The sequence below is a fragment of the Arachis ipaensis genome, chromosome B06, assembly GCF_000816755.2.
Source record: "Arachis ipaensis cultivar K30076 chromosome B06, Araip1.1, whole genome shotgun sequence".
In the NCBI taxonomy this organism is placed as follows: Eukaryota; Viridiplantae; Streptophyta; class Magnoliopsida; order Fabales; family Fabaceae; genus Arachis; species Arachis ipaensis.
This window is the reverse complement of record NC_029790.2, coordinates 56,019,766-56,031,305: the sequence shown is the minus strand read 5'-3', so window position 1 is coordinate 56,031,305 and position 11,540 is coordinate 56,019,766. Positions and strand designations below refer to the sequence as shown.

The 11,540-nt window shown below is 38.8% G+C and overlaps 1 pseudogene; it reads right to left on the bottom strand.

Annotated features, from left to right (window-relative positions):
• Positions 1,102 to 3,509, bottom strand: LOC110263753 (annotated as a pseudogene).

Below are 11,540 nucleotides of genomic sequence, written 5' to 3'. Positions count from 1 at the left end.
GAGGTGGACACCTAAAAGCGAGCCGTAATGGCCTCATCTTTGGCAAGCTCCTTCGGTTTTTTTTCACAGTTTTTCTGGTTTATTCCCGGTTTTTTTTTATTTTTTTTTACGTTGTGCTGACCCTCGTTCTTTAAATGACGCTATCCCGAGGAGGACACCTAAAGGCAAGCCGTAATGGCCTCATTTTTCGCAAGCTCCTCCGATTTTTTTTCACAGTTTTTTCTCGGTTTTTTCCGGTTTTTTTTCCGGTTTTTTTTTTGAACGTTGTGCTGACCCTCGTTCTTTAAATGACGCTATCCCGAGGAGGACACCTAAAGGCGAGCCGTAATGGCCTCATCTTTGGGAAGCTCCTTCGGTTTTTTTTCACAGTTTTCTTTCTGGTTTTTTCCCTTTTTTTTTTTTACGTTGTGCTGACACTCGTTCTTTAAATGACGCTATCCCGAGGAGGACACCTAAAGGCGAGCCATAATGGACTCATCTTCGGCAGGCTCCTCCATTTTTTTTTTACGTTGTGCTGACCCTCGTTCTTTAAATGACGCTATCACGAGGAGGACACCTAAAGGCAAGCCGTAATGGCCTCATCTTTGGCAAGCTCCTCCGATTTTTTTCACAGTTTTTTCGCTGTTTTTTCCCGTTTTTTTTTTACAAGCCCTTATGGTATCCGGTTAAATTGCAAGGCTCATTTGTGTGCTTTTGAACTTACTTTTGTGTGTGAACACCTAACTTAGTACCCTGCCAATGTTCCTTATGCAACAAATTATATGTGAAATCTTTTTTTTCTTTTTTTTTTCGAAAGCAATAAAACTGAAAACTAGTAAAAAGCAGAATAGTTAACTAGTTTATTCGAATGCATGAAGCTAGCTTTGTGCAGGGGGGTGAGAATGTGTTTTATAATGAGATTTTGGTGGAACACCAAACTTAGAATTCTTCATTCTCCCTTATATTGTTTTAGTGTGTAACACCAAACTTAGCTTCTTGCAGTATAAATAAAGCTAATTAACCTTTTTATTAAATAGCTATGAAAAGAAAACTACCTCAGGTTGGGTTGCCTCCCAACAAGCGCTCTTTTATTGTCATTAGCTTGACATTCTCTGTGTTTGTTCAGTTCAGGTACTGAACTTCCTTTTCCTTGTCCCATTGTCCTCCTAAATAAGGCTTTGCCCTATGTCCAATTGCTGTGAAGTGGCTCTGTGTGGCTTCATCTAGCAGCTCAAGACTTCCATAAGGAAAGACTTTTGTTACTAGATACGGACCTGTCCATTTGGACTTGAACTTGCCAGGGAAGATCTTGAGCCTTGAGTTATACAGGAGCACTTGCTATCCTGGCTTGAACTCTTTCTTTGAGATCTTCTTGTCATGCCACCTCTTAGCTCTCTCCTTGTATATCTTAGCATTCTCATAAGCTTCTAGTCTAAACTCATCCAACTCATTTAGTGGCCCAAAAAGCTTTATGTTCAAGCTCCACAGGGAGGTGACAAGATTTTCCATATAATAGCTGAAATGGGGACTTTCCAATGGGAGTTTTGGAAGCTGTCCTGTATGCCCAGAATGCATCTTCTAACTTCCTGGCCCAATATTTCCTTGTGCTTTCCACTGTTTTTTCTAAAATTATCTTCAACTATCTGTTTGCTAATTCAGCCTGGCCATTAGTCTGAGGATGGTATGGTGTTGCTACTTTATGGATTACTCCATATTTGTGGAGGAGTTTCTCCATTTGCTTGTTGCAGAAATGACCACCACCATCACTGACAAGACCCTTGGGCACTCCATATCTAGTGAAGATATGTTTCTTAAGGAATTGAAGGACAATTTGTGCATCACAAGTTGTTGTGGCTATGGCTTCCACCCATTTTGAGACATACTCTACTGCTACCAAGATGTATCTGAAAGAATAAGAAAGGGGAAAAGGTCCCATGAAATCAATGCCCCATAGGTCAAATAGCTCAACTTCCAAGATGAAATTCTGAGGCATCTCATTCCTTTTTGTCAATCCTCCAGCTCTTTGGCATTTATTGCATTTGTGAACAAACTCTCTGGCATCCTTGAAGATAGTTGGCCAATAGAAACCACTTTGTAATACCTTTGCAGCTGTTCTCTCTGGTCCAAAGTGCCCACCGTATGCTGAACCATGACAATGCCACAATATGTCCCTCATTTCATTTTCATGGACACACCTCCTAATCATTCCATCAGAGCATCTCTTAAATAAAAAGGGTTCATCCCACAAGAACTTCCTTGCTTCATTGAGCAGCTTCTTCACTTGTTGCTTAGAATATTCTTGAGGTATCTTCCTTCCCACTTTGTAGTTTGCTATGTCAGCAAACCAGGGTGTTTATTGAACTTGGAATAGGTGCTCGTCTGGAAAGTTCTCATTTACTTGTTGTGGTCTATCTTGACAGGCTTCTTGTGGTACTCTTGATAAATGATCCGCCACTTGATTTTCACTTCCCTTCCTATCTCTTACTTCAATATCAAACTCTTGAAGTAGCAGCACCCACCTAATAAGCCTTGGCTTTGAATCCTGTTTAGACATTAAATACTTGAGGGCAGCATGGTCAGTATACACTATAACTTTGGAGCCAATCAAGTATTGTCTAAACTTATCAAATGCATAAACAATCGCCAAAAGTTCTTTCTCAGTGGTTGTGTAATTTTTCTGTGTTTCATTTAACACTTTGCTGGCATAATATATGACATGGTGCAATTTGTCTTTCTTTTGTCCCAGCACAGCACCAATAGCAAGGTCACTTGCATCACACATAAGTTCAAAAGGTAAGTTCCAATCAGGAGATGTGATGATCGGTGCTGTGATGAGTTTTCTTTTTAAGGTTTCAAAAGTATGCTTACAGTTGTCATCAAAGATGAAAGGGTTGTCAATCACTAGCAGATTGCTCAATGGCTTTGCTATTTTTGAGAAATCTTTGATGAACCTTCTATAGAAACCAGCATGCCCAAGAAAACTCCTTACTGCTTTCACATTAACGGGTATAGGAAGTTTTTCAATAATTTCTATTTTAGCTTTATCAACTTCTATACCTCTGCATGACACCTTATGCCCAAGAACTATCCCTTCAGGAACCATGAAATGGCATTTTTCCCAGTTTAAGATCAAGTTATTTTCTTGGCATCTTTTCAAAACAAGAGTTAAATAATGCAAACATGTGTTAAATAAATTTCCAAAGACAGAAAAATCATCCATGAAAACTTCTAAAAATTTTTCAACCATATCTGAGAAAATGGAAAGCATACACCTTTGAAATGTGGCTGGGGTGTTGCACAGCCCAAAGGGCATCCTCCTGTATGCAAAAACTCCAAATGGACATGTGAAGGCAGTTTTCTCTTGATCTTTAGGGTCCACCACGATTTGATTGTACCCAGAATACCCATCTAAGAAACAATAATAGGCATGGCCAGCTAATCTTTCCAGCATCTGATCAATGAATGGGAGAGGGAAATGGTCTTTTCTTGTGGCATCATTCAATCTTCTATAGTCTATGCACATCCTCCACCCAGTCACTGTCCTAGTAGGGATCAACTCATTCTTCTCATTGGTGATGACCGTCATTCCTCCTTTTTTTGGTACAACTTGAACCGGGCTCACCCATGAACTGTCAGAGATTGGGAAAATTATTCCAGCATTCCACAACTTCATGACTTCCTTTTGAACTACCTCCTTCATGGCTGGGTTGAGCCTTCTTTGGGGTTAGACCACAGGCTTTGATTCTTCTTCCAGCAAAATTTTATGCATACAAATGGCTGGGCTAATACCTTTGATATCGTCAATTGTCCACCCCAAGGCTGCTTTGTGAGCTTTCAACACTTCAATCAGCTTTGTTTCTTCTTCCATATTCAAGGAGGAGTTAATGATCACTGGCAGGGTCTCTTCTTTTCCCAGGAACACATATTTGAGGTGAGGGGGAAGAGGTTTCAATTCCTGTTTTGGCTTCTCTTTCTCCATGTCTTCACTAGAGATTTTTGCCACCTCTTCTTCCTGTTGCTCATGACAAGTGGCTTCTAACATTTCCTCCACTAGACTTTCTATCATGTCCACCTTCATGTAATTTTCTTGTTCAGGAGGGTGTTGCATTGATTTGAAAACATTGATGATCATTTGCTCATTATGTACTCTAAAAATCATCTCTCCCTTCTCTACATCAATAATGGCTCTGGCTGTGGCTAGAAATGGCCTTCCCAAGATGATTGAGTTGTTTCCTTCTTCCTCTGTATCCAGAATTACGAAGTCTGCTGGGAAGATAAACTTCCCAACCTTCACTAACAAGTTTTCCACAATGCCATTGGGTGTCTTGATTGATCTGTCAGCCATCACCAAAGACATCCTGGTAGGTTTGAGTTCCTTTATGGCAAGCTTCCTCATCATTGACAACGACATCAGATTGATGCTAGAACCAAGGTCACAGAGAGCTTTGTCTAGGGTCATTTTGCCTATGGTACATGAAACTACAAAGCTCCCTGGATCTTTAAGCTTTGGTGATAACTCCTTGAATCACAGCACTACATTCTTCAGTAAGAAGTATGGTTTCCTTCTCTTGCCAACTTCTCTTTTTGTTGAGTTCTTTTAAGAACTTTGCATACAGGGGCATTTGCTCAAGTGCTTCAGCTAAGGGAATATTGATCTCCAACTTCTTGAAGATTTCAAGAAATTTTGGGAAGTGTTGGTCCTTGATGACAAGTCATCTTAGCCTAGTTTCACTAGCCTTTTTCTTTGTTTTTATTAGGTTTTATGCACTTTCTTGCATTCTAAGTAAGTAATTTGGAATGAAAATGCACGACTTCTTTAAATCAAACAACCACCATGTAATTGATGTTAAATCATGAGGTTTAAGCTAAATTTAATTGAATTTTAATGATTTATAAACCTTGTGAATTTGGTGATACTTTGATTGGTTGATTTGATTACTTGTAGGTGAAGAAAGAAGAAAATAAGAAAAGCGTGGCATAAGGGACGTTCCAAAGGAAGTAAAAAGTGTGCTCAAAGGAGAGAAAAAGCGTGGCAAAGATCAAGGAAGAATGGAAGCTAAGTTGGAAAAGTGAACTGAGCTTCACAAGTGATAAAATGAGAAGGCAAGGTACAAAGCTCAGTTCACTTAGTCAACTGAGCACTAAAAAAAGCAAGGAGGCAACATGAAGCTCAGTTCACAAATTGAGCTTTATCGGGGGCTCTAAGAAATTAATTCAAAGCAAAAATCCCATGAGTGAAGCCACCAAGATTCGAACCAAGGACCAAGGGAAGGCAAGGAACGTTCCTCACAAAAGAAATCATGAAGAATTAGCCAAAATGCCTCCTCCATGGTTCGAACTTGGAACCACACGCTACTCCTTGCAAGAAAAAATCAAGAGAAATAGCTAAAGTGCTTCCTCTAGGATTCGAACTTGGGAATTCCTTGAAACATAAGGAAGGAGTGCCACCAAGCTTGCAAGGAAAATCAAGAGGAAATAGCTTAAATGCTTGAGCCAAGTTTCGAACTTGGGAATTCCTTGAAACATAAGGAAGGAGTGCCACCAAGCTTGCAAGGAAAATCAAGAGGAAATAGCTTAAATTCTTGAGCTAAGTTTCGAACCTGGGAGTTCCTTAAAACATAAGGAGGAGCACCCACTCATCCAAGGAAATTAGCTTCAAGATTTCCTCCACTTGCTCCCACCAGGATTTGAACCTGGGACCTTGAGGCTGAAAATAAGGCGCTGCACCAAGGAAGCTCAGTTGGATTTTCCAACTGAGCACTACCTTCCCCCCTTCTCCCACTCTTTGGCGCAACAAAAGCTCACAAGGGAGCTTGTCATGTGCAATTTGACACGGCCAAGCAAGTATAACGCGCACCATGACACGGCCTAGAGCTCAGTTCAAAATTCCAACTGAGCTCTAGTGCAATCAACACACCAAGGCTGGGACGCACGTACCAAATGACACGGGCAGCAACAATGGAATGCTCAGTTGGTTTTTCCAACTGAGCTTACCCATGGGAGGTGCATTTGGGCTAAAAAAATGGATTAAAAATCCAACTTAATTCATTTCTTCGCCAAATCAAAAGCCCATCCAAATTCCAAAATCCAAGAATAGAAAGTGTATAAATAGGAGTTAGTTTGATGTAATTAGGACTTTTACCCTTTTGACACTTTTAGATTTTACTTTGAATTTTCCTTTTAATTGTCATTTTCATTTTTGAGCTCTTTACTTTGAATTTGTATTTCTGAGAACTTGGAAGGGGAATTGATCTCTCTTCTTCTTGGTTCTTGCTTAAGCACTCTTTAATTTCCTTGCTTTGGATCTTGGGTGAAGAATTGAAGAACTTCTGTTTCAATCTCACCTTGAGATCTTGTTTAATTTTTCTGCATAATTGAATTTCATTTTCTGTTTATTTTACTGCTTCATTCCTCTACTCTTCCTGTAATTTGCTTTTCTTTATTTCCTTTGCAATTGTTCTTGTTGAATCAAGGAAGGATTTGAGATCTAGACTTGTTATCTAGTCTCTTTCACTCTTGAGATCTTCAACCTCTTTTAAATTGCTGCAAATTAAGCATTGCTCATTCTCTGTTTTTAAATTCTCAAAGCATTTTTACTTTTCTGTTGAGATCTAGTTTAATTCAATTAATCCTCTACTCTTCTATTTATTGTAATTTACCTTTTCTTGTTTAAATTCTGCAATCCCAATTCCCAATTCCTTTTATAATTCAAGCAATTTACATTTCTTGCACTTTAAGATTCAGTCATTTACATTTCTTGCAATTTAAGTTTCTGCAATTTATATTACTTGCACTCTAAGATTCAGCACTTTTACTTCCTTTGCTCTTTCATTTACTGCAATTTCCCCTCTCCCTTTACATTTCAAGCAATTTAGTTTCTGTCAAATACAAACCACTCAACCAATACTTGATTCGCTTGACTAAATCAACCACTAAACTAAAATTGCTCAATCCTTTAATCCCTGTGGGATCGACCTCACTCATGTGAGTTATTATTACTTGATGCGACCCGGTACACTTGCCGGTGAGTTTTGTGTTGGATCGTTTTCCACACATCAAGTTTTTGGCGCCGTTACCGGGGATTGAATTAGATTGACAATGATTAAGTGAAGTGGAGATCTAGATTAAGCACTTTTTCTTTTTCTTTTTACTAAGCATACTAACTGTTTGAATTTTTTCTTAAGCTAACACTAACTTCACTCTAGCAATAGAGTGTTTAATTCTGTTTCCTGGTTCTATGTTTATGTCAGGAGGAAGAAGCGATAAATCCACACCTTTTGATCCTGAAACACTTTGGATGTTGAGAAGAGAACCAAGAAATGGAGGAAAATCCAACAAATCCACAAGTGGGAGTAGCCAACGACAATGGTCAGCCCCAAAGGAGAGTATTGGCTTCATATACATTTGCTAATCCAAGGCATTGTGGGAGTAGCATCCTTACCCCAAATGTTAATACAAATAACTTTGAACTAAAGTCATAACTCATCACCTTGGTTCAAAACAATTGTTCTTATGGAGGAGGCCCCTTAGAAGATCCAAACCAGCACCTATCCACCTTCTTGAGGATTTGTGACACTGTCAAAACTAATGGAGTGCATCCTGACAGTTACAAGCTACTGCTGTTTCCATTTTCTCTCAGAGACAAAGCCACTCAATGGTTGGAATCTTTCCCAAGAGACAGCATCAACAACTGGGATGATCTAGTAACCAAGTTCCTTGCCAAGTTATAACCAAACCACTAACCAAAATACCTATCATCAACCTTCAACATCTCACAACCAGCCACAAGCATCACAAGACACTCAACAAATCTCCAATTTGGAGATATTGATGGAAAAGATGATGAAGCACCAAGAGATAATGATGGAAAAACTCATGAAAAATCAAGAGATGGCCAGACAAGATCAAGAAACAGCAAGAAAATATCAAGAAGCAGCAAGAAAAGATCAAGCCATAATAAGCAAAAACCAAGAAGCTTCAATCAGAAATCTTGAGATGCAAATGGAACAAGTAGCTAAACAAATTACAGAGATGGGTGAGAAGCAACCAAATGCATCCCCTAGTGCCACTCAAAACCACCCAAGGGACAAAGGAAAAGCTACAAAGTGGGAGGAGTGCAAAGCAATCATAGTGGGAAGTGAGAAGACTGGGAGAAGGAAGCCATCAATCAGGAAGAACACAACAAATAAGTTCCATAAGAAGAGACAGAAGAGAGAAGTGAAGAGGATAGAAAGACTGAGAATGCAAAAAGCTCAAAGAGAGATAAGGACATCCCTGAAACACAACTACAAGAGAAGAAGGAAGGGATGAAGCCATATATCCCCAAACTTCCATATCCTCAAAGATTCAAAAAAGAAAACGAGGATAAGCAATACTCAAAGTTTCTGAACATATTCAAGACACTCAGCATCAATATTCCTTTCTTAGAAGCACTTGAACAGATGCCATTATATGCCAAATTTATGAAAGAAGTGCTAACAAAGAAAAGACCCTTGAAGGAAGGACAGATTGTTGAAATGACAATGGAGTGTAGTGTTATTCTCCAAAGAGGTCTACTAGAGAAGAAGGATGATCCTGGAAGGTTTTATATACCTTGTGCCATAGGAAACATAACTATTGAGAAATCATTCTGTGACCTTGGTACAAGTATAAACTTGATGCCTCTATCTCTTATGAAGAAGCTTAAAATTTTTGAGCTGAATCCCACTCGAATAACTCTTCAAATGGCTGACAAGTCCATTCAACAAGCACTTGGAGTTGTAGAGAATGTGCTGGTAAAAGTGGGAAAATTCCTTTTCCCAGTTAATTTTGTCATCCTGGATATGGAGGAAGACCCTAACACTCCCATCATCCTGGGAAGGCCTTTCCTGGCTACGGGCAGAGCATTGATAGATGTTGAAAAGGGGGAATTGTTGCTAAGAGTGCATGATGAGCACCTAGCATTCCATGTTTTTAAAACCTTGCATGAGCCCACTAAAGAAGAAGATTGTATGGAGGATAAAGCTAGGGATCAAAGCTTGAAGGAGGTAGTCAATGAGTTAGCTCCAAGACTTCTAAATCCATGCTTGAAAGTAGTAGAGATGGTACAGCAAACCAAAGAAATCAAGAAGAAACTAGATCCAAAACCTCCAGATGAGAAATTCAACATCTCAGATAAGGAACCACCAAGGCAGGGAGTATCTTTTGAGAAAGAAAAGAAGAAGAGGCCAAGAGGGTGGAGAAATAAGAAGATCCCTACTGAAGGCTTCTCACCAGGGGATAAAGTGATGTTGAACACCCAACCAATGAAGGTGTCTCCACAATTATCTGAGTACTATACTGTGAACCGGATCCTTTCACTTGAACACCTAGAAATCATCAAAGAGGAGACCGGAAGGAAGTTCACAGTAAGAGGAGAAAAGCTAAGGCACTATGCTTTTCAGCCTCCATGATCAAAGAACAAGATGTCAAGCTAGTGACATTAAAAAAGCGCTTGTTGGGAGGCAACCCAACCTGAGGTAGTTTTCTTTTAATAGCCATTTTAATAAAAAGGTTAATTAGTTTATCTATATTGCAAGGAGCTAAGTTTGGTGTTGCACACCAAAATAATCTAAGGGAGAATGAATGATTCTAAGTTTGGTGTTCCACCAAAATCTCATCATAAAATATATTCTCACCTTCTGCATAATACCAGCTGCAAGCAATTAGATGAACCAATTAATCAAATTGCTGTTTTCTAATCTTTGATTTTATAACCTTTAGCAAAGACAAAAGAATTCATGAATGGTTAACTTGTTGCATCAGAGACATTGGCAAGGAATTAAGTTTGGTGTTCCCACACCAAAATAAGTTTGAATGCCATGCTCAATTCTTGCACACTAACCAGTTGCCTAAGGGCTTGGGGAACAAGCAACTTTCAATATCTTTTGTAGGAAGTCATTCAATCTCTTGGAGGAAAAGGTACATCATCATGGACAGAGGGAGGACATGGAATCCAACAATGATAATGACACAGAGGAAACAAATAGACTCCAAGAGGTTGTATTGTTCTCTAACTAATTCTAGTTCAACTATGTTAATTGAAAGTGCAAATGTCCCCTGTTGATTAGTGTCTTCTTAGATTCATTTACTGTCTGCGAGTTTGTTTGTTTTCATGCTGTTATGGCTTGCTAGTCTAAGTGCTTGATTCACTTTCATCTTACTTGAATTATATGCTTTGTTCCTCATGCTTGAATAAAAGAAAAATAACTGTGAAATAGAGAAAGAGTAAAAGTCTGGTATGATATGAGACAAAATAAGATTATGTGGTGGTATGTGCTGGTTCATTAGTTGATTTATAAATAAGGCTGAATGCAGGCATGACTTTGTGATATGAACTTGAGTTACATTTCATGAGACTTGACAAATGAAAAAAAGTCCAAAATAAAAGAAAGAAAATACAAGAGAAATAAGCAAAAAGAAATACACAAGGCTGGGCACCAATGGCTGCAAATTTGGATAAATGCCTGTGATGCTCTTGCACAAAGATAAGCTTGGATAACTAGGTTCTAAGGGGTGCTTCATCACCCGGCAACTTGAGTTAACTAACCCGGGATTGCCAACTGAAAGTCCACCATCAAGAGCTACTTTGAGACAAAGCATTTAGTAACCCAAAGAGGTGCTGGGTGATGGGAAAATTTGTGGAAAAACGAATTTCCAAAACACCCAAAACTAACCGGCAAGTATACTAGGTCGCATCAAGTAGTAAAACTCACGTGAGTGAGGTCGATCCCACGAGGATTGATGGATCAAGCAACTTTAGTGGGTGATTAGTTTAGTCAAGCTAGCATTGAGTGATTTGAGTGACTTGAGTGGCCAACAGAATGTGCAAAACGTGCTAGATGAAAACTTCAATTAAATAAAATCTAATGCAATTAAGCAACAATCAAACATACTAGCTTTCCAATACTTTTATGCACATGCTAAGTTCTTCTTTAATTCCTTGTTTGTTTATGATCATGATGCTTTATTGCTTTTGAATTCACAAAACTCAAGTTGGTAATCATAATGACACAGCATCATGTTGCAATTTAGAAATCAAACTATGCCTTTTCATACACACATGCATACAGAGAAGGTAAAGACAATCATGCAGTTTATAGTGCTTGAAACAAATGAGGAGAAAAGGAACTCTACAACCTTGTAGTTCATCTTCATTATTGTTGTCCTTTTTCCTCTATTCTTCTTCCTTCCCTTGCCAAACTCAGAATGCTTGCTCATCCTCAAGCAACAATTAGAACAATGGCTATGGGGCTAAGATGGATCATGAATGTCTTACACAATGAAAAGTTAGTAGTACATGTGTTCTAAGCAAGCAAAATTAAAGATAATAATCAAGGCACAAGAGACAGAGACATTGTGATTGCAACTTAAGAAGGTGAGCATAATACTTTGCATAAAGAATAAGTGGCACACCAAACTTAGTGTGACACTTTCACTTGGAATTGATGCAAGTATCTTGTAAGGATTAGAACCAAATTTTGTTGCATAGCAACACCAAACTTAGAATGCAACCACATGTCAATTTATTTGAAATAAAACTA